Source organism: Chlorocebus sabaeus, chromosome 17 (genome assembly GCF_047675955.1).
Source record: "Chlorocebus sabaeus isolate Y175 chromosome 17, mChlSab1.0.hap1, whole genome shotgun sequence".
Taxonomy (NCBI): domain Eukaryota; kingdom Metazoa; phylum Chordata; class Mammalia; order Primates; family Cercopithecidae; genus Chlorocebus; species Chlorocebus sabaeus.
In genome coordinates, this window is record NC_132920.1 from 29,129,458 (window position 1) to 29,151,889 (window position 22,432).

The following is a 22,432-nucleotide window of genomic DNA, read 5'->3' on the forward strand; positions in this document are numbered from 1 at the left end:
CGCCATTACTGAGGCTTGAGTAGGTGGTTTTACCCTCACAGTGTAAACGAAGCCGCCCAGAAGATTGAACTGGGCCAAGCCCACCACAGCTCAGCAAAGACATGTCAGACTGCCTCTCTAGATTCCTCTTCTCTAGGGAGGACATCTCTGAAAAGAAGGCAGCTGCCCCAGTCAGGGTCTTATAGACAAAACCCCCATCTCCCTGGGACACAGCCCCTGGGGGGAGGAGCGGTGTGGGCATAGCTTCAGCAGATTTAAATATCCCTGCCTGACAGCTCTGAAGAGAGCAGCGGATATCCCAGCACAGCGTTCAACCTCTGCCAAGGTTCAGACTGCCTCCTCAAGTTGGTCCCTGACCCCGATGTCTCCTGATTGGAAGACACCTCCCAGTAGGGCTGACAGACACTTCATACAGAAGAGTTCCAGCTGGCATCTATCAGGTGCCCCTCTGGGAAGAAGCTTCCAGAGGAAGGAACAAGCAGCAATATTTACTGTTCTGCAGCATCTGCTGGTGTTACCCAGGAAAACAGGGTCTGGAGTGGACCTCCAGCAAACTCGCGCAGACATGCGGCAGAGGTGCCTGACTGTTAGAAGGGAAACTAACAGAAAAGCATAGCATCGACATCAACAAAAAGAGTGTCTAACCAGAGACCCCAGCAGAAGGTCACCAACATCAAAGACCAAAGGTAGATGAATCCATGAAGATGGGGAGAAATCAGTGCAAAAATGCTGCAAATTCCAAAAACCAGAACTCTTCTTCTCCTCCAAAGGATCACAACTCCTCACCAGCAAGGGAACAAAACAGGATGGAGAATGAGTTTGATGAATTAACAGAGGTAGGCTTCAGAAGGTGGATAATAACAAACTGTTCCAAGCTAAAGGAGCATGTTCTAACCCACTGAAAGGAAGCTAAGAACCTTGAAAAAAGGCTAGATGAATTGCTAACTAGAATAAGCAGTTTAGAGAAGAATGCAAATGACCTGATGGAGCTAAAAAAACACAGCATGAGAACTTCATGAAGCATACACAATTATCAGTAGCAGAATCAATCAAGCAGAAGAAAAGATATCAGAGATTGAAGATCAACTTAATTAAATAAAGCATGAAGACAAGATTAGAGAAAAAAGACTGAAAAGGAACAAAGCCTCCATGAAATATGGGACTATGTGAAAATACCAAATCTACATTTGATTGGTGTATCTGAAAATGAGAGGGAAAATGGAACCAACTTGGAAAGCACTCTTCAGGATATTATCCAGGAGAACTTTTCCAACCTAGCAAGACAGGCCAACATTCAAATTCAGGAAATACAGAGAATACCACAAAGATACTCCTCAAGAAGAGCAACCCCAAGACACATAATTGTCAGATTCACCAAGGTTGAAATGAAGGAAAAAATGTTAAAGGCAGCCAGAGAGAAAGGTCGGGTTACTCACAAAGGAAAGCCTATCAGACTAACAGCAGATCTCTGCAGAAACCCTACAATCTAGAAGAGAGTGGGGGCCAATATTGAATATCCTTAAAGAAAAAAATTTTCAACATAGAATTTCATATCCAGCCAAACTAAGCCTCATAAGTGAAAGAGCAATAAAATCCTTTACAGACAAGCAAATGCTGAGACATTTTGTCACCACCAGGCCTGCCTTACAAGAGTTCCTGAAGAAGGCAATAAACAGGTAAAGGAAAAACCTGTACCAGCCACTGCAAAAACATACCAAATTGTAAAGACTCTCAACACCATGAAGAAACTACGTCAACTAATGGACAAAATAGCCAGCTAGCATCATAGTGATAGGATCAAAGTCACACATAACAATATTAACCTTAAATGTAAATGGGCTAAAAGCCCCAATTAAAAGAGCTAGACTGGCAAATTGAATGAAGAGTGAAGACCCGTCAGTGTGCTGTATTCAGGAGGCCCATCTCACATGCAAGGACACACATAGGCTCAAAATAAAGGGATGGAGGAATATTTATCAAGCAAATGGAAAGCAAAAAAAAAAAAAAAAAAAAAAAAACAGTGGTTGCGATCCTAGTTTCTGATAAAACAGACTTTAAACCAATAAAGATCAAAAAAGACAAAGAAGGGCATTACATAATGATAAAGGGATCAATGCAACAAGAAGAGCTAACTATCCTAAATATATATGCACACAATACAGGAGCACCCAGGTTCATAAAGCAAGTTCTTAAAGACCTACAAAAAGACTTAGACTCCTACACAGTAATAGTGGGAGACTTTAACACCCCACTGTCAATGTTAGACAGATCAACGAGACAGAAAATTTACAAGGATATTCAGGACTTGAACTCAGCTCTGGACCAAGCAGACCTAATAGACATCTACAGAACTCTCCACCCCAAAACAACAGAATATACATCCTTCTCAGCACCACATTGCACTTATTCTAAAATTGACCACATAATTGGAAGTAAAACACTCCTCAGCAAATGCAAAAGAACGGAAACCATAACAGTCTTTCAGACCACAGTGCAATCAAATTAGAACTCAGGATTAAGAAACTTACTCAAAACTGCACAACTACATGGAAACTGAGCAACTTGCTCCTGAATGACTACTGAGTAAATGACAAAATTAAGGGAGAAATAATTAAGTTCTTTTAAACCAATGAGAACAAAGACACAATGTACCACAATCTCTGGGACACAACTAAAGCACAGTTTAGAGGGAAATTTATACCCCTAAACTCCCACAAGAAGAAGCAGGACAGATCTAAAATTGACACCCTAACATCACAATTAAAAGAACTAGAGAAGCAAGAGCAAACAAATTCCAAATCTAGCAGAAGGCAAGAAATAACTAAGATCAGAACAGAGCTGAAGGAAATAGAGGCACAAGGAAAAAACCTTCAAAAAGTCAATGAATCCAGGAGCTTGTTTTTTGAAAAGATGAACAAAATAGATAGGCTGATAGCCAGACTAATAAAAAAGAAAAGAGAGAAGAATCAAATAGACACACAAAAAAATGATACAGGGGATATCACCACTGATACCACAGAAATACAAATACAAACTACCATCAGAGAATACTATGAACACCTCTACTCAAATAAACTACAAAATCTAGAAGACGTGGATAAATTCCTGGACACATACACCCTCCCAAGACTAAACCAGGAAGAAGTCAAATCCCTGAATAGATCGATAACAAGTTCTGAAATTGAGGCAGTAATTAATAGCCTACCAATCAAAAAGAGCCCAGGACCAGATGGATTCACAGCTGAATTCTACCAGAGGTACAAAGAGGAGCTGGTACTATTCCTTCTGACACTATTCCAAACAATAGAAAAAGAGGAACTCCTTCCTAACTCATTTTATGAGGCCAGCATCATCCTGATACCAAAACCTGGCAAAGACACAACAAAAAAAAGAAAATTTCAGGCCAATATCCCTGATGAACATCGATATGAAAATCCTCAATAAAATACTGGCAAACCAAATCCAGCAGCACATCAAAAAGCTTATCAGCCATGATCAAGTGGGCTTCATCCCTGGAATGCAAGACTGGTTCAATATATGCAAATCAGTAAATGTAATTCATCATATAAAGAGAACCAATAACAAAAAACACATGATTATCTCAATAGATGCAGATAAGGCCTTTGACAAAATTCAACAGCCCTTCGTGCTAAAAACTCTCAATAAACTAGGGACGAATAGAACATATCTGGAAATAATAAGAGCTGTGTATGATAAACCCACAGCCAATATCATACTGAATGGGCAAAAACTGGAAGCATTCCCTTTGAAAACTGGCACAAGACAAGGATGCCCTCTTTCACCACTCCTATTCAACATAGTATTGGAAGTTCTGGTCAGGGCAGTCAGGCAAGAGAAAGAAAGAAAGGGTGTTCAAACAGAAAGAGAAGAAGTGAAATTGTCTGTGTTTGCAGATGACATGATTGTACATTTAGAAAACCCCATCGTCTCAGCCCAAAATCTCCTTAAACTGATAAGCAACTTCAGCAAAGTCTCAGGACACAAAATCAATGTGCAGATAATCACAAGCATTCCTATACATGAATACTAGACAAACAGAGAGCCAAATCATGAGTGAACTCCCATTCACAATTGCTACAAAGAGAATAAAATACCTTGAAATACAACTTACAAGGGATGTGAAGGACCTCTTCATGAAGAACTACAAACCACTGCTCAAGGAAATCAGAGAGAACACAAATGGAAAAACATTTCATGCTCATGGATAGGAACAATCAATATCAGGAAAATGGCCATACTGCCCAAAGTAATTTATAAATTCAATGCTATCCCCACCAAGCTACCACTGACTTTCTTCACAGAATTAGAAAAAACTACCTTAAATTTCATATGGAAACAAAAAAGAGCTTGCATAACCAAGACAATCCTAAGCAAAAAGAACAAAGCTGGAGGCATCACCCTACCTGACCTCAAACTATACTACAAGTCTACAGTAAACAAAACAGCATGGTACTGGTATCAAATCAGATATATAGATCAATGGAACAGAACAGAGACCTCAGAGATAACACCACACATCTACAACCATCTGATCTTTGACAAACCTGATAAAAACAGGCAATGGTGAAAAGATTCCCTATTTAATAAATGGTGTTGGGAAAACTGAATATCCGTATGTAGAAAATGGAAACTGGACCCCTTTCTTACACTGTATTCTTACTCAAAATGGATTAAAGATTTAAATGTAAGACCTAAAACCATAAAAACCCTAGAAGAAAACCTAGGCAATACTATTCAGGACATAGGCATGGGCAAAGACTTCATGACTAAAACACCAAAAGTAATGGCAACAAAAGCCAAAATAGACAAATGGGATCTAATTAAACTAGAGAGCTTCTGCACAGCAAAAGAAACTACCATCAGAGTGAACAGGCAACCTACAGAATGGAAGAAAATTTTTGCAATCTATCCATCTGACAAAGGGCTAATATCCAGAATCTACAAAGAACTTAAATTTACAGGAAAAAAACACCACCATCAAAAAGTAGGTGAAGGATAAGAACAGACATTTCTCAAAAGAAGACATATATGCAGCCAACAAACATATGAAAAAAAGTTCATCATCACTGGTCATTAGAGAAATGCAAATCAAAACTAAATGAGATACCATCTCACACCAGTTAGAATGGTGATCATTAAAATGTTGGGAAACAACAGACGCTGGAGAGGATGTAGAGAAGTAGGAATACTCTTACACTGTTGGTGGGAGTGTAAATTAATTCGACCATTGGGCAAGACAGTGTGGAGATTTCTCAAGGATCTAGAACCAGAAATACCATTTGACCCAGCAATCCCATTACTGGGTATATACCCAAAGGATTATAAATCATTCTACTATAAAGACACATGCACACGTACGTTTATTGCAGCACTATTCACAATAGCAAAGACTTGGAACCAACCCAAATGGCTATCAATGATAGACTGGATAAAGAAAATGTGGCACATATACAGCATGGAATACTATGCAACCATAAAAATGGATGAGTTCATGTCCTTTGCAGGAGCATGGATGAAACTGGAAACCATCATTCTCAGCCAACTAACAACACAGGAACAGAAAACCAAACACTGCATGTTCTCACTCACAACTGGGAGCTGAACAATGAGAATACATGGACACAGGGAGGGGAACATCACACACTGGGGTTTGTTGGGGGGTGGGGGGGGGTCTAAGGGAGGGATAGTATTAGGAGAAATACCTAATGTCGACGATGGGTTGATAGGTGCAGCGAACCACCTTGGCACGTGTATGCCTATGTAACAATCCCGCCCATTCTGCACATGTACCCCAGAAGTTAAAGTATAATAATAATAATAAATAATAACATGGTGTCATCAAATGCTTGACCTTCTCTTCCTTAGCATGAAGCATAAACACATGTACAAAAAGATCTATGTGACTGTCTTGAGGAGTGGCCAAGTTGACCAACTAGAAACAGCTACAGTCAGAGGCTCCCACCAAGAAAAATGAAAATGGCAAGTGAATCCTGCACTGGCAAATGAGGTATCCAGTTTCTTTCATTGGGACTGACTAGGTAGCTGGTGAGACCCACGGGGAGTAAGGAAAAGCAGGGTGATGAGATGGCCCAACTAGGAGCCACAAGGGGCAAAAGGAGCTCCCACTTCCACCCAAAGAAGGCAGTGATGGTGCTACCCTGCCCAGGCAACCATGCTTTTCCTACAGATTTGTGCAACCTAAAGATCAGGAGATCTCCCTCGTGAGTGCATGCCACCAGGGTGTTGTGTCCCAAGCACAGAGCTCTGCAGATTCTCAAATGGCCACTGGACTAGAGACTTCCCAAGACTATCTAGTTCCCAGGCGGAGGGGCAGCCATCATCACTGCAGCTGCCTGCTGCCTAAGATGACTGAGTTCCCAGGGAAAGGAGTGGCAGCCATCACTGCAGCACTAGTTTGCCATTTTTTTTCCCTGCTGCTACTGGAGAAACTGGGCCATTTGGACCCAGGAGGAATTCCCCACAGTACAGCACAGCAGCTATGGCAGGTCATGGCCAGACTGCCTCTTTAGACAGGACCCTGACCCGTCCCTCTTCCCCAAGTGGGGCCTCCCTGCAGGAATTTCACCAACTCTAACCAGGGAGTTAGGGACAAAACTCTGATCTCCCTGGGACTGAGCCCCTGCGGGGAGGGGTAGCCATGGTTCTTCACAAGTCAGCAGATTAGTCTTTCTCCCTGCTGGCTCTGAGGAATCCAGGAAATCCAGAAAAGTGGGATTCTCCCCAGTGCAGCACATCCCCCCTCTTCCAAGGGGAAGACAGAGCATTCTGCTTAGCAGGTCCAAGACCCCATGCCTCCTGACTGGGTGATATTCCCCCCAACAGGGGCCCTCAGACACCTTATACAATTTCAATATTTTGCATATGGCTATCCAGTTTTTTCAGCACCATTTATTAAATAGGGAATCCATTCCCCATTGCTTGTTTTCATTGGGCTTATCAAAGATCAGATGGTTGTAGATATGTGGTCTTATTTCTGAGATCTTTATTCTGTTGCATTGGTCTATGTGTCTACTTTTGTACCAGTACCATGCTGTTTTGGTTACTGTAGCCTTGTAATATAGTTTGAGGTCAGGTAATGTGATGCTTCCAGCTTTTTTCTTTTTGCTTAGGATTGTCTTGGATATGTAGTCTCCTTTTTTGTTCCATATGATTTTTTTTTTTTTTTTTTTTTTTTTTTTTGAGATAGAGTCTTGCTCTGTCTGCAAGGTTGGAGTGTAATAGTGTGATCTTGGCTCATTGCCACTGTAACCTCCACCTCCCGGGAGAGGTGACTAATGAGAGTCAATAAGTGCTGAAGATACCAGAGTGCACTTGCTGCTGTTCTGAAGCCACATCACCTACCAATCACAACTCCAGACCTTTCAGGTTGGATATTTTCAGGATAGAAAGAACTTTTTCCAAAACTTCTGCTAACACTTAAACTAAGCTAATTTATACAGACTTTAAAAATCATCAGTATCAGAATATAACCACCAGGTGGTTCCGAGTTTAAGTGAGCATCAAAATACTACTGGGCATCACTGTCCAAAACAATAAGAAATACTAGTGCTGATCTTAGTACACAGTTTGATTTAAAGAGCCTCAGAAGATGACTGTCATTCCATTCTAACCTCTTATCACTCTAACAATCTCATTTTTGGAGACATTTGTGGGTACATGAAGACGGACATTGTCTCTAGACCTGTAACTAAGCTAACTTTTTAAAAAGTCTCTAAGGAACGTACCAAAATGTAAAGAGACGTTTTAGCTGGGTAATGGTATCATGAGTTTTTTAAAGTTTTTTACACTTTTTGTATTTACAACTTTTTATGAGCAGGCATCCCATATGTAATCAGAAAAATATTAGTTTTATTTTTCAAAAATTTACAAGGCTACCTGGTAGAGAAAGAAAAATCCCCTGCGTCTCCCTTATACTACTGGAATAAATCCAAACCAACTTCACACTCCAAATGATATCCTCCAAGGAAGGTGAATAGAGCTCAGGAAGTGCACAGCTCCACAACACATGATATCTCATAAATGCTTGCTAAATTGGCAAGAATTAGAACACAAAGGGATCTGGATGTTAGGGATTTGTGGTATCACAGGGGAGGCACTCTAAAGGACTCAGAGATAGCTATAAGGTACACATACATCCTGTAGATTAGAAGGCACATAAAGCAAAATGGGAGACTGATGCAGAATGACAGTTCCAGGGTAAGGGGTGCACAGGACAAATGCCTTCACAAGCATGATGATGGGAATGGCAATGGCAAAACTGTGTGGCTGACAACAATAATTTCCCAACACATTAACAATTGGATGCATATGTTGGTAAGAGGAGGTATGATTAAGGAAGAGAAAATTAAAAGTAAATTTGACTTCTCCCTAATCTACTCCCTTGCCCAAATATTAAATACTCACTAAACCTTCCATTCTGCTCAATTTATGCTTTGGATCCAGCACTCTCACCTGAAATAAAGGTTGGAATGAACCCCAACCATAATGGTTGTACTAATTTACATTCCCACCAACAGTGTATGAGGGTTCACTTATCTCCACATCCTCACCAGCATGTTATTGCCTGTGTTTTGGGTAAAAGCCCTTTTAACTGGGGTGAGATGATATCTCATTGTAGTTTTGATTTGCGTTTTACTGATGATTAAAGATACTGAGCATTTTTTCATGTCTGTTTGCCATTTATCTGTCTTCTTTTGAGAAATATCTACTCAAATCTTTTGCCTATTTTTAAATCAGATTATTATACTTTTCCTATAGAATTGTTTGAGCTCCTTATATATTTTTGTTATTAATCCTTTGTCAGCTGAGTAGTTTGTAAATATTTTCTCTTATTCTGTGGGTTGTCTCTGCTTTGTTGATTGTTTCTTTCACTGTGCAGAAACTTTTTAACTTGATGTGATCTCATTGGTCCGTTTTTGTTTTGGTTGGCTGTGTTTCTAGGGTAATACTCAATAAATTTTTGTCTGTATCAGTGCCCTGGAGAGTTTCCTCAATTTATTTTTGTAGTACTTCTGTAGTGGAAGATCTTAGGTTTAAGTCTTTGATCCATTTTGATTTCATTTTTTATATGGTTAGAGACAGAGATCTAGTTTCATCTTCTGCATATGGATATCCAGTTTTCCTAGCACCATTTACTGAAGAGACTGTTTTTCTCCAATGTATGTTCTTGTCACCTTTGTCAAAAATGAGTTCATAGTAGGTGTATGGATTTGTTTCTGGGCTCTCTACTCTGTTCCATTGGCCTGTGTGTCTCTTTTTATGCCAGTGCCATGCCATTTTCGTTACTATAGCTCTGTACTATAAGAGTTAGGTAATGTGATTCCTCCAGTTTTGTTCTTTTTGCTTAGGACAGCTTTAGCTATGCTGGGTCTTTTGTGGCTCCATATAAGTTTTAGGGCTTTTTTTCTATTTTCATGAACTATGTCATTGGTATTTTGATAGGGATTGCATTGAATCTGTAGATTGCTTTGAGTACTATGGACATTTTAATAATTTTGATTTTTTCAATTTATAAACATGAAATAGCCATCTATTTTTTGTGTGCTCTTCAGTTTCTTTTATCAGTGTTTTATAGTTTCCATTATAGACATCTTTCACTTCTTCAATTAATTCCTAGGTATTTAATTTTATTTGCAACTACTGTGAAGGTGAGTACTTTATTTCTTTTTCAGATTGTTTGCTACTAGCATATAGAAATGCTACTGATTTTTGTATGTTGATTTTGTATACTGCCACTTTACTGAACTTATCAGTTCTAAGAGTTTGGTGGAGTCTTTAGGTTTTTCCAAATATAAGATCACATTATCTGCAAACAAAGATAATTTGACTTCTTCTTTTCCAATATGAATGCCCTTTCTTTCTGTCTCTTGTTTGATTGCTGTAGCTAGAACTTCCAGAACTGTGTGAAATAATAGTAATGAAAGTGGGCATTCTTGTCTTGTTCCAGAGCTTTCAGTTTTTTTCCATTCAGTATGATACAAGCTATGGCTCTGTCATGTGTGGCTTTTATTACATTGAGGTACGTTCCTTCTATACCAAGGTTGCTTTAGAACTTTTTATCATGAAGGGATGTTGAATTTTATCAAATTTTTTTTTCAGCATTGATTGAAATGATCATAGTTTTTGTCCTTTATTCTGTTTATATGATGTATCACATTGATTGACTTGTGTATGTTGAACCATCCTTGCATCCCTGGGATAAATCCCACTTGGTTATGCAGACTGATCTTTTACTGTGTTGTTGAATTCAGTGTGCTAGTATTTTGTTGAGGATTTTTGCATCAATATTTATCAGAGATATTGGCCTGTAGTTTTTTTAATGTGTTTTTGTGTGATTTTGGTATCAGACTAATTCTGACCTTATAGAGTGAGTCTGGAGGTATTTCCTCCTCCTCTATTTTCAGAATAGTTCAAGTAGGATTTGTATTAGTTCTTCTTTTAATGTTTCGTTGGATTCAGCTTTGAAACCACTGGGTCCTGGGCTTTTCTTTACTGGGAGATTTTTTTTTATTAGAGCTTCAATCTCATTACTTGTTATTGGTATTTTCAGGTTTTAGATTTCTTCATGGTTGAATTTTAGTAGGTTTTTTGTGTCTAGGAATTTCTCCATTTCCTCTAGATTTTCCAATTTGTTGGCATACAGTTGCTGAGAGTAGCCACTAATGATCGTTTGAGTTTGTGCATTATCAATTGTACTGTCTCCTTTCTCATCTCTTGATTGTATTTATTTGGGTCTTCTCTCCTTTTTTCTTACTCTGGCTAAAGAGTTGTCAATTTTATTTATTTGTTAAAACCAATTTTTTGTTTCATTGATCTTTTGTGTTTTTTTCCTCATTTCACATTTATTTATTTCTGCTGTGATTTTCCTACTAATTTTGGGTTTGATTTTCTCTTTCTTTCCTTGTTCTTTAAGATTAATCATTAGGTTATTTGAAGTTTTTCTTCTTTTGAAATGTAGGCACTTATAATTATAAATTTTTCTCTTAGTACTACTTTTGCTGTATCCCATAAGTTTAGTATGTTGTGTTTCCATTATCATTTGTCTCAATAATTTTTTCATTTGCTTTTTAATTTCTTCATTGACCCACTGTTCATTCAGGAGCATATTGTTTAATTTCCATATGATTGTATAGTTTCCAAAATCTTTCTTGCTGTTAATTTCTAGTTTTATTCCATTTCGGTCAGAGAAGATGCTTGATATTATTAAATACCTTAAACGTTTCAAGACTCATTTTGTGACTTAACATATGTTCTATCCTTGAAATTGATCCATGTGCTGAGAAAAAGAATGTGTATTCTGCAGCTATTGGATAAAATGTCCTATAAATGTCTATTACTTCCATTTGTTCTACAGTGCAAATTAAATCTGGAGTTTCTTTATCGATTTTCTATCTGGAAGTTCTGCCCAGTACTGAAAGTATTGAGGTCTCCTCCTATTATTGTATTAAGATCTATTTCTTTCTTTAGTCCTAATAATATTTGCTTTATATATATGGATGATCCAGTGTCTGCTGCATATATATTTAGAATTGTTGCATTCTCTGGTTGAATTAAATTATTTCAAACTGACAACAACTTAACAGTGATTGCATAAACAAACATCAAACAAACAAAAAGAGAACTAATAAAAACTCTACACTATAATTTTTATTATTATACTTTAAGTTCTGGGATACACGTGCAGAACGTGCATGTTTGTTACATAGGTATACATGTGCCACCATGGTTTGCTGCACCCATCAACCCGTCATCTACATTAGGTATTTCTCCTAATGCTATCCCTACCCTAGCCCCCTACGCCCTGACAGGCCCTGATGTGTGATGTTCCCCTCCCTGTGTCCACGTGTTCTCATTGTTCGACTCCCACTTATGAGTGAGAACATGTGGTGTTTGGTTTTCTGTTCCTGTGTTAGTTTGCTGAGAATGATGGTTGCCAGCTTCATCTATGTTCCTGCAAAGGACATGAATTCATCTATTTTTATGGATGCATAGTATTCCATGCTGTATATGTGCCACATTTTCTTTATCCAGTCAATTATTCATGGTCATTTGGGTTGGTTCCAAGTCTTTACTATTGTGAACAGTGCTGTAATAAACATACATGTGCATGTGTCCTTAAAGTAGAATGATTTGTAATCGTTTGGGTATATACCCAGTAATGGGATTGCTGGGTCAAATGGTATTTCTGATTCTAAATCCTTGAGGAATCGCCACACTGTCTTCCACAATGGTTGAACTAATTCACACTCCCATCAACAGTGTAAACGTGTTTTTATTTCTCCACATCCTCTCTAGCATCTGTTGTTTCCTGACTTTTTAATGATCACCATTCTAACTGGTGTGAGACGATATCTCATTGTGGTTTTGATTTGCATTTCTCTAATGACCAGTAATGATGAGCTTTTTTCCATGTGTTTGTTGGGTGCATAAATGTCTTCTTTTGAAAAGTGTCTGTTCATATCCTTTGCCCACTTTTTGATGGGGTTGTTTGCTTTTTTCTTATAAATTTGTTTAAGTTCTTTGTAGATTCTGGATAATAGCCCTTTGTCAGATGGGTAGATTGTAAAAATTTTCTCCTATTCTGTAGGTTGCCTGTTCACTCTGATGATAGTTTCTTTTGCTGTGCAGAAGCTCTGTAGTTTAATTAGATCCCACTTGTCAATTTTGGCTTTTGTTGCTATTGCTTTTGGTGTTTTAGTCATGAAGTCTTTGCCCATGCCTATGTCCTGAATAGTATTGCCTAGATTTTCTCCTAGGGTTTTTATGGTTTTAGGTCTTATGTTTAAATCTTTAATCCATCTTTAGTTAATTTTTGTATGAGGTGTAAGGAAGGGGTCCAGTTTCAGTTTTCTGTATATGGTGCAAGTACTCCCTTCACCACTCTGGCTGGTATCTCAGTATGTTGTGTGCCCCCCTCAGTGCTCTGGCTATGAGCCCAGGTCAGTACCAGGACTTACCTAGGAGTTACAGTCTTTGTAGCCTAGACTGCCTCTCAACGTCACTTAAGACCCCAGAGCACTCTTGCCTATGGTGACGAGGCTTGCAGGAACTCACACTCCAACCTCTAGGATGTGCAATTTCCCCCTAGCTAGGGCTGGTCCAAATGCTCCATCCATGGGTGGATGTCAGCTGAGTACAGCCTGGCTCTGCTTTCCACTGTGATAGGGTAGCACTGAGTTCAATGCAAAGCCTCACAGTCTCTGCACTCTCCCTCTCCCAAGTGCACAGAATCTCCATGCTTGGGAGATGGGTGGTGTTGGCACTTCAAGACTGTCTTTCCTGCCCTCTCCAATGTCTCTTTCAGTGATATGAAGTTAAACTAGGTACTGTGATTGCTCACCTCATTTTTGGTTTTCACGTTGGTGCTTTGGGGTGTAGTTAGTTGTTAATATTTGGTATTCCCATGGTGGAACAGTGTAGGCTTCCATTTTGCCACTTTGCTCCACCCTCTCCAGAACATCCAATACAGTTTAGTATGTAAATTATACCCTAATAATGTTCATGTAAGTTTATTAAAATATCAAAACATATATCAGCTATAATAATATCTCACTCTATTTTACAAAATACTTTCAATGCAATCAGATATGAGAAATATTAGCAATCCTAATGTACAGGCACTGAGGACACGGCTATAAACAAGATATACGCTGTGTCTGTTCTTCTAGAGTTCACTTTCTAGTTGGGAAGAGAATAAACAAATAAATATTACCAGTACATTGAACAAGTACAATTCCAGAGACTCGGATTCCAAAAGAAAACAACTGTGCTTCATTCCCTCACACCACCTATGTGGGCAAACCAACCATGTGGATCCCTTCCCAACCCATTGGGCGAAATATTGGACAGGCCACTCAGACAATAAATGTACTCTGGTCATCTTTTGTCCCAAAAGTCGACTTAAGTAAATAAAATGACCAAAATTTTATAAAGGTCAGTATTCTGAATTTCTTCCTTCTCCTAACTAGGGCCTTCCTGTAGTGGGATTTAAGAGAAGTGTCTGCCTCTATTCTACTCCTCCACTCACTAGGATTGCCTCTATCTCCTTCAGACTTGGAGGTGGAAGAGAGATGGGTATGGAGGAATAAGTTAATGGACATAAAAGGACTTACTATGATTTGGCAATACCTATGATTTGGCCAGTTTCCACTCTCAATGGCAAATATTTAATGCTAACTCCCTCTGGGCTTAGCAATCCCAAACTAACACTATTCCTTGGGAAGCGTACATGGGGTCTCCACATAACTCCCCGCCATCCACAGTATCTCACCTCCCTTCTTGCCATGCCTTTTCTGGCTGGCCTCTAATTATCACCTCCTAAGCCCCAGGGTTGGGGCCTCTACTCCTACTTAAGATGTGCTCTCAAAGATGAGAAGGCGCCAATCTTGGGCAAGTGAAGGGGAAAGTATTCCAGGAAGAAGAAACAGCAATTCAGAGAGTTTACCTTGTTTAAGAAAAAGAAAGGGAGCCTATGTGGCTGATCCTTAGTAATCAAGAGGTAAAACAGCACAAAATGAGCATGACCGGGTACACAGCAGCTACAACAAGTAGAGGTTGGTAGGCCTGGCCCTGTGCCCACAGGCATGGTGTTTTACATACACTTGGTGCAGACAGCTATATATACAGTGCAACTTTAAAATAATAATAATCATTTAATTTTTCACCCGTAAATGGTCAGATGTTTTATTTAAATAAGAATGTTTAGCAATAGCTGAAAAGTGGCAGAGAAACATGTACACTGTACACGGCAGAGAGAAGTGTACACAAACAAAACTCTTCTGAAAAGCTGCCATTTGCTGAGCTCCTACTGTGTGTCAGGGGTTTTGATACATCGTATCTGATCCTCACAGCAAAGAATACTTGCACTAAAGCTGGTATTCTCCTCAAATTACAGATGAAGATATTAATGCTTACAGACCTCAAATGCATTGTTAAAAGCCAGGCATCATGGCCAGTATCCACACCCAGGTCTTCCTATCTGCAAAGCATACACCCTTTCTGCTTTGTTGCCAGAGAGAGAGACATGCAGATAGATGACAGACAGACAGATGATTGCTAGGTAGGTAAGGAGAAAGACAGAGAGAGAGAGAGAGACTCCACTAATTCTGAGGGCATACTTAATGCAATCTATTTCCAACACTCTTTCCTATAGAAAAAGATAAGAATACAGAAAACTAATTCTGTCTCTTAAAGTGTTATTTTTATTACTTTCTAAGAAAATTAAAATAGCCTAGATATCAAAGAAAAGGCAATAGATAAGAAAATTATAATAAATTTACACAATTGACAGCACATGTATCTTGCGGATACTACAGTGCCTAGTTGTTAGCAGATGATCAAAAAATGTAAATTATTTTTCTCTTTATAAGAACCTTTAATAGCATAGAAATTCTGTCATTATAATGTTAGATGGCCAAAGCAAAGTGAAAACATAAATTTGCAGAAACCATAATGCACTCAGCTATGTTAAAAGTTGAAGGAAAGGGGTGCGAAAGGGAATGTATTAAAAGATTGAAGATGATTAATAACAGTATTTGTTGACTGTATTATGCATAGGCTTTTTAACTTCTATGTACTTCTCTATATTTCCCAGTTTTCCATAATCAGTATATATTACTTTATTTCAGTATTTATTATTATTTCATAATCAGTATATATTACTTTATTTCAGAAACTTTATTTCCCAGTTTTCCATAATCAGTATATACTACTTTACTTCATAATCAGTAGATATTATTTTATTTCAGATTATTCCATAATCGGTATATGTTACTTTATTTCAATATATATTACTTTATTTTAGATTTTATTACTTTATAATCAGTATATATTACTTTATTTCACTATATGTTACTTTATTACTTTATTTCAGAATATTACTTTATTACTTTATTTCCTGACAGAAAGGGTTATTTATATATTACTTTATTTTTGACTTCCAAAAGTCAGAAAATGACTTTTGAAGTAAAAATGAAGAACAATGTGTGAGAAAGGTCATGCATACTCATGGAAACTATAAGGGGTCTGGGAAGTGACAGGGAGCTTGGGAAGGCTTCCTGGAGGAGGTGGAGCTTGTGCTGAGCCTTGAGAGTGGAAGAGGGCCAAGATAGGGCAGAGAGAACAAGAAGGGCATTTTACTGAAGCAAAAACAAATGAAAGTGCAAAGACATGAGACAGAAAATCATGGGCAGTCACCCAACCTGACCAGTAGTGTCATTTACATGAAGAGAAGCGGAACACCCACTGGGCCTAAAAACTTGGGGCTGGATTGTTGGAAGTCTCCATTGTCAGCTTTAACTAGAGAGGAGTACAGGAGGTAATTACATCCTTTGAGCCACTGCCCACCCCTCTTACTGAGGCAGGAGACATTTAGGTTAAATTCAAGGCAAATAAAAAAACTGAAAAGATCCTGAGGGAAAAGGAAAGGAAAGGACCATGGGAAGTCTTCTGTGCGTTATTATATTATTCAAGTTGTCTTCACTATGCCCCAAACACAGTTTAAGATGCATTGAATGCTGGCCTTTGATCATGGACACCATATCTGCCATGCACATTTTCACATCAACATCTTTGTTCGAATTAACTCTCCTGGACTTTAATGGGAGCCTATCATGGTGAGATGAAGTCCCTGCACCACCTCTGAAAAGCCCTCCCCACTTCTCCTACTGGTAATGCATGTCCCATCTTCGATCCTCACAGCACTCACTTGCCTTTCCTTGGTTGTTTACTGACTTGTGCCCTAAGTGCATTTTAAAGTAGTATTTTGCTTTGTTTTTAAGGAATTTAACAAATTCCTTAACAAAAATTTAAACAAAAATTTAAAGGAGATTCAGATGGAATACAAACTTCTATGGTCAGGCCCTTTTATTGTGTTTTCTTTAACTCCAGTCCCAAACATCATGCTTCATAAAAAGCAACTGCTCAATAAAATAATAAACACTACTACTCAGGGAGTGCTTACCATGGGGCATGAGGCACTTTGGATCCATTCTTTCAGTCATTCATTCCACAAATCCATTTGCTGTCTGCTCTGTACTAGGGAATGTTCTAGGCATTAGAGATACAGCAGTAAATGAAACAGAAGAAGAAGAAGAAAAAAAAGGACCAAAATCCTTACTCTCAATTAGCTTAGACTTTAATGAGAGACAAAATCATTTTACTGATTATTTAAATAAGAAAAACAATGGAACCATTGATATGTTAGATAATGATAAATCCTAATGAGAAAGTAATAAGCAAGGAAGGGGCTAGGAATAGTGAGGGAAGAAGTTTGTATCTCAGAATCTCAGATAGCATGGCCAGAGGGACTTTCATTAAGAAGCTGACACTTAGGTAAATTTTCCAAAGGAAATAAGTAAAGTAGTCAAGAAGCAAGTAGTCTGAGGAAAAAGCATTCCGTGTATGAAGAAGAGCAAGAGCAAAGGCCCTGGGGTTGGAGCAGCACTGTTGTGATTGTGGAAACAGCAACGAGGCCAGTGTGACTGGAGTAGAGTGATTTATCAGGAAAGACGGCAATGAGGTCAGAGGGATCTGATGAAGTCAAGCAGCAGTTCTCACCGTGGATGATTATGCCTCCCACTGGGACATTTGGCAATGTCTGGAGCTGGTTTTGATTGTCACAATTGGAGAAGAGGCACTATTGTCACCTATGGGTAGAGCCCTGGGATGGTGTTAAACATCCTACAGTGCATAGGACAGCACCCCCAAAAAGGATGATCCAGTCAAAATCATCAGTAGTACTGAGTTGGAGAGCACTGATCTTTAGGTCTTGTGACTAGGCTTTTTCTTTCTTTCTGTAAGACAGAAACTGTTGGAAGATTTTGAGACAAGAAGTGGTATGATCTGAGTTGTGTTTTAAATGGGTTACTCTGGCTTCCATGTTGAGAATATACTAAAGGTTAAGGGAAGAACCAGAGCATTATTTCAATCATCCAAGCAAGAGATGATGATTACAAGGACAGACCAGAGTGGTGGTCCTAACAGTGGTAACAACTTGTCAGATTCACCACATATTTTTGCAGGTAGAGCCAATAGAATTTGTGGATAGATTATATGTGGGTGAGATGAAGAAGAGTCAGTATCACAAGATTTTTTCTGAGAAACTAGAAGAATGAATTTTCATTATGGGAGACAAGAAAGGCTACAGAAGAAGCACATTGTCGGGGAGAGGGTGGGTAGTAAGGAGTTCAGTTCATGGCATGTTAAACCTGAGATGTGTATTAGACACCAAAATGCTGCTGATGGGTAGGCAATTGGACATAGGAATCTGAAGGTTAGGAGAAAAATCCAGGTTGGAAACATAAATTTAGGAGTCATCAGCATGTAGATGGTGTACGACGTCATAAGACTGGATGAGGGAAGTGCATATAAAAAAGGAAAGAAGACGGAACCCTGGGCACAGCAGGGAGAGGAGGAGAAACCAATAAAGGAGATTCAGAAGGAACAGCTGGAAGACTTTGGTGCTTTTGAAGCTGTCAGTCAGCTCAGACTGCCGTAACAAAATACCATAAACTGGGTGGCTTGAACAACAGAAGTTTATTTTTCACAGTGCTGGAGGCTGGGAAGTTCAAGATCAAGATGTTGACTGATTTTGTTCCTGGTGATGGCTCTCCTCCTGGCTTGCAGACAACTCCCTACTTGCTGCCTCCTCACAAGGCCTTTCCCATGCTCTTACTCTCTTTCCTCCTATTTTATAAGGAAACTAATCCTATTAGGCCCTCACCTTTGTGACCTCATTTAACCTCATAATTACCTCCTAAAATGCCCATTTGAAATACCATCACATTGAGGATTAGATCTTCAACGTATGAATTTTGAGGGGGGACACAATTCAGTCCTTAGCAGAAGTGAAATGTATGTTCCAAAAAGGAAAGCTAAGTCCACTCTATTGAAAAGCTTCTAACTGGTCAAGTAACATGAGGATTGAAAACTACTATATCAATGTGGAGGTCGGTTTGTGACCTTCGATGAAAGATTTCCAGTGCAGAAGCCTTGTTGGAGCCAACCCAAAAGAGAATTCAAGGACCTGGATGGTAGCTAGGGGGAAGAGAAGTCAAGAGAAGATTATTTTTTAATGAGTGAAATCGAAGTATGTTTATGTATGGGTAGGGATGGTCCAGTGGAAGGGCAAATTATACTACAGGAAAAAGGGGAAAGACTAGAGTAATATCCCTGAATAAGTGGAAAGGGATGGAATATAGTGGGCAAGTGGAGGTACTGACATCAGACAGATGCAAAATAGTATATTCCTAACAGTATCAGAAGAAAATGTAGAGTCCCATATGTGAGCACAGATGCAAGTAGGTGAACAGATGGGTTGGTAAGAACTTCTCTTTTGATTGCTTTACATTTTTTCAGTAAAAATGAAGTAAAATTTTTATCTGAGAAAGATGATATTATTTGAGAGAGAGGAGTATTGGGGATTTAAGGAGAGACCAGAAAGTATGCATGAGTTACATAGGAGAGGGGAAAGTGAGTGGACTAGGGAAATACAATTATCCATGACATTAGCCCCTTCCTCTTAAAGTAATGGTCATGAATGTAAAATGAAACCTCTCAGCGTGGCTATGGGCTTTTCTTCTGCCACAGTCAGCTGAACAAATATAGGGAGAGAGTAGGATTATAGTTGGATTTAAACAGGAAAGCAACTTAGCCATAAGAGTCTAACAAGTGAAAAGTGCAGGAACATTGAGAGTATGCAAAGGAGTAATAGTGATTGACCAGACAGTCTGAGCTTGACAGAGAAGTGAAGATACAAGGGACATGAGGGGCCATGATGAATTTGCAGACCTCTCACTGAGGAAGAAACTGAGAGGAGAGGATAGAAAGATAATCTATGAGGATACTGAATTCACCAAGAATCATCACAGTACTGGAGAGAGTGAGAGGAGATCAGGGACAAAAATCTTCAAGGACGAAGGAGGAGCACAGGGAACGAGAATGGTGACAGCCCAAGCCAGGAAGCGGGCTTTGGAGCAAAGCTGATGACACAACAGTCAAAGCTACACTCAAAACTGAAAATGACTTCAACAAATCTACAAAATTCCTGACAGAAACAGTTATTTTCCTTGTTTTACAGACGATGACACTGAGAATCACTGAAGTTAAACAATTAGCTTAAGGTCACTCCATCAGAGAACGAAATTCTAAACCAGTTCCAGTTGAATAGTAGAAACGATAATGAGAGGGAATTGTGCTGCCTTTGGCCTTCATACACTGCCAGAGACACACTACCCTAAAGGGACTTTCCCTCCAGAATTTCCTCTTCCCCACTCTTGAGGACTCCTCTCCGGACACCTTCATGCAAAGTACTAATGATGGGAGTGGGACATCGATTCCCCAGAGCTCCATCCTCTCTTCTAAATAACAGGGAACGTTGATTCCCCTGTTTCTTCTCTAGTGACAGCACTCATCAGCATGCTTCCTCCTTCTCTCTAACTGTGTCCTTTAAATCCAGGAGGGATTTTGCTACCACCAGCAGCTAATGCTGATTTGCCACCAGCACAAGGCCCAGGTCCTTGTCTGGTCTGTACCCCATTACAAGGTTCTCCAGGAACAGACATCACCACCTGTGCCTAGATCCTGAAATTTCACAAACATAGGTTCTTTCTTACCCGTTCTTTTTATTCCTCTATTTACAAGCACGATGACACCCACCCCTTATCCTCTTCCTGAGATACCTGGCTCTGATCTCAGGCACCCATTCCAGAAAGCAACACAGCCATGCAATTGCATCTTTTATTAAATCCTCCCAACTGCCATTTCAAATCCAGAGAATTCAGAGCAGGAGCAAGAGACCAACCTATCATCTGGAAATTCAAGGTGTAAACATTAGTGCCAAAGATAAGTTATGAAGGTAAGTTGGGTATTACAGTGCCCTACAGCAAATTGTCTTGTGCCAAGAGATACATTCTGAAATACCAAGTGAAGTTTGATGACACATTATATTATATATTTCACAACAGATTTGTCTTCTAGATGTGTGAGGGAGATGATGGGTTTATGTTTACAGGTGCACACATGCCTATGTTTTGGGGAATTTGTGCATACATGTAACAAGAATGTTATCTGTGCAATTTTATTATTGTGTGCCTGTTTTCATGGTGTGGCATATTTGAAGAGGAATGGTTTAGAGCTTGCCTGGCTGAACTGTTGAGTATCTGTGTAATCACCACATTAAAGAATTTGACCTTTTGTAACTCAACATCTCTAGCCACCATATGTCTGTAAGCCTGAATATCACCTCTCCTACTTTATTCATCTCTGATATGACCCCAAATTATAAAATTATCTCTAAATATAGGTCAGACTTTGCGTGTCCTTTTATACTCCACAGTCTCTAGCACAGTGGAGCCTGGTTGATCAAACAGGGAAGGACCTTGAAGTCAGTCAAATATAAGTGGAAAACCTATTAAGCATTTACAAATGATGTGGCCTTGGGCAAGTAATTTAACTTCAATTACTCTCCTAACACACTCTATAAAATAAGGCTATTGCCTAATATTCAAGTGAGTAAAGATTAGAGTTAATAAATGAAAAGAGATGTAAATGTTCATAGCAGTTATATCACTGCCTAGCATAAGAACCCCTTAAAAACCTGTTTCTTAATTTGGGAAACAGATATGACAATAGTTGGCATTTATTAAATGATGACAATAGTTAACAACTGCTATGTGCCAGGCATTGTTCTAATGGCTTTTCATATTTAGCCCACTTAACATATTTCTATTTTCATATGAGGAAACAGGCAGAGAGAGGCTAAGTAACATGCCCAAGGTTGTTCAGCTAGAAAATGGCAGAGCCAGGATTCAAACCCAGGCAGTCTGGCTGCTAAGCTCTGGTTCTTAATCACAACATTAATGCTTGTTCTGCCCAGTGAGGATAAATGAGTGAAACATACAATCAAACAGGATGCTAACAGGATGCTTTGGTAGGGAACAGTGTTTTTCCCCCTGAAAAATGAAAAATTAGGTTACTGTGCTTTTGTAATTGAGAGAAGTGAATATGATGTGTAAAATAAGTTATCTACACAACAATTTATGTCAGGAGTCATGCAGCAGAAAGATTTCTATCCATCACATAAACTTTCATCCATCACATAAACCATATGTTTCTGTACCATTAAGACGCTTGGTTCAACAAGACCCTTCGGAGAATGAGGTTCTTTTTGTTCCCTGGGGTTCTCTTTTCATTTTTTATTTTTTTGATCAATATTTGATAGTAAAGTAAAGGAGTTCGGACAGGAAACTTAGATGTCATCTACTTCAAACTCCTTGATTTACACATGAGAAAACTGAGACAGAGGGAAATGAAGATATCCCCGAATCACATAACTGGCTAAAGGAAGTATGCTAGGTAAAACCAAGATGTCCTGACTTCTGGTCTACCAGAA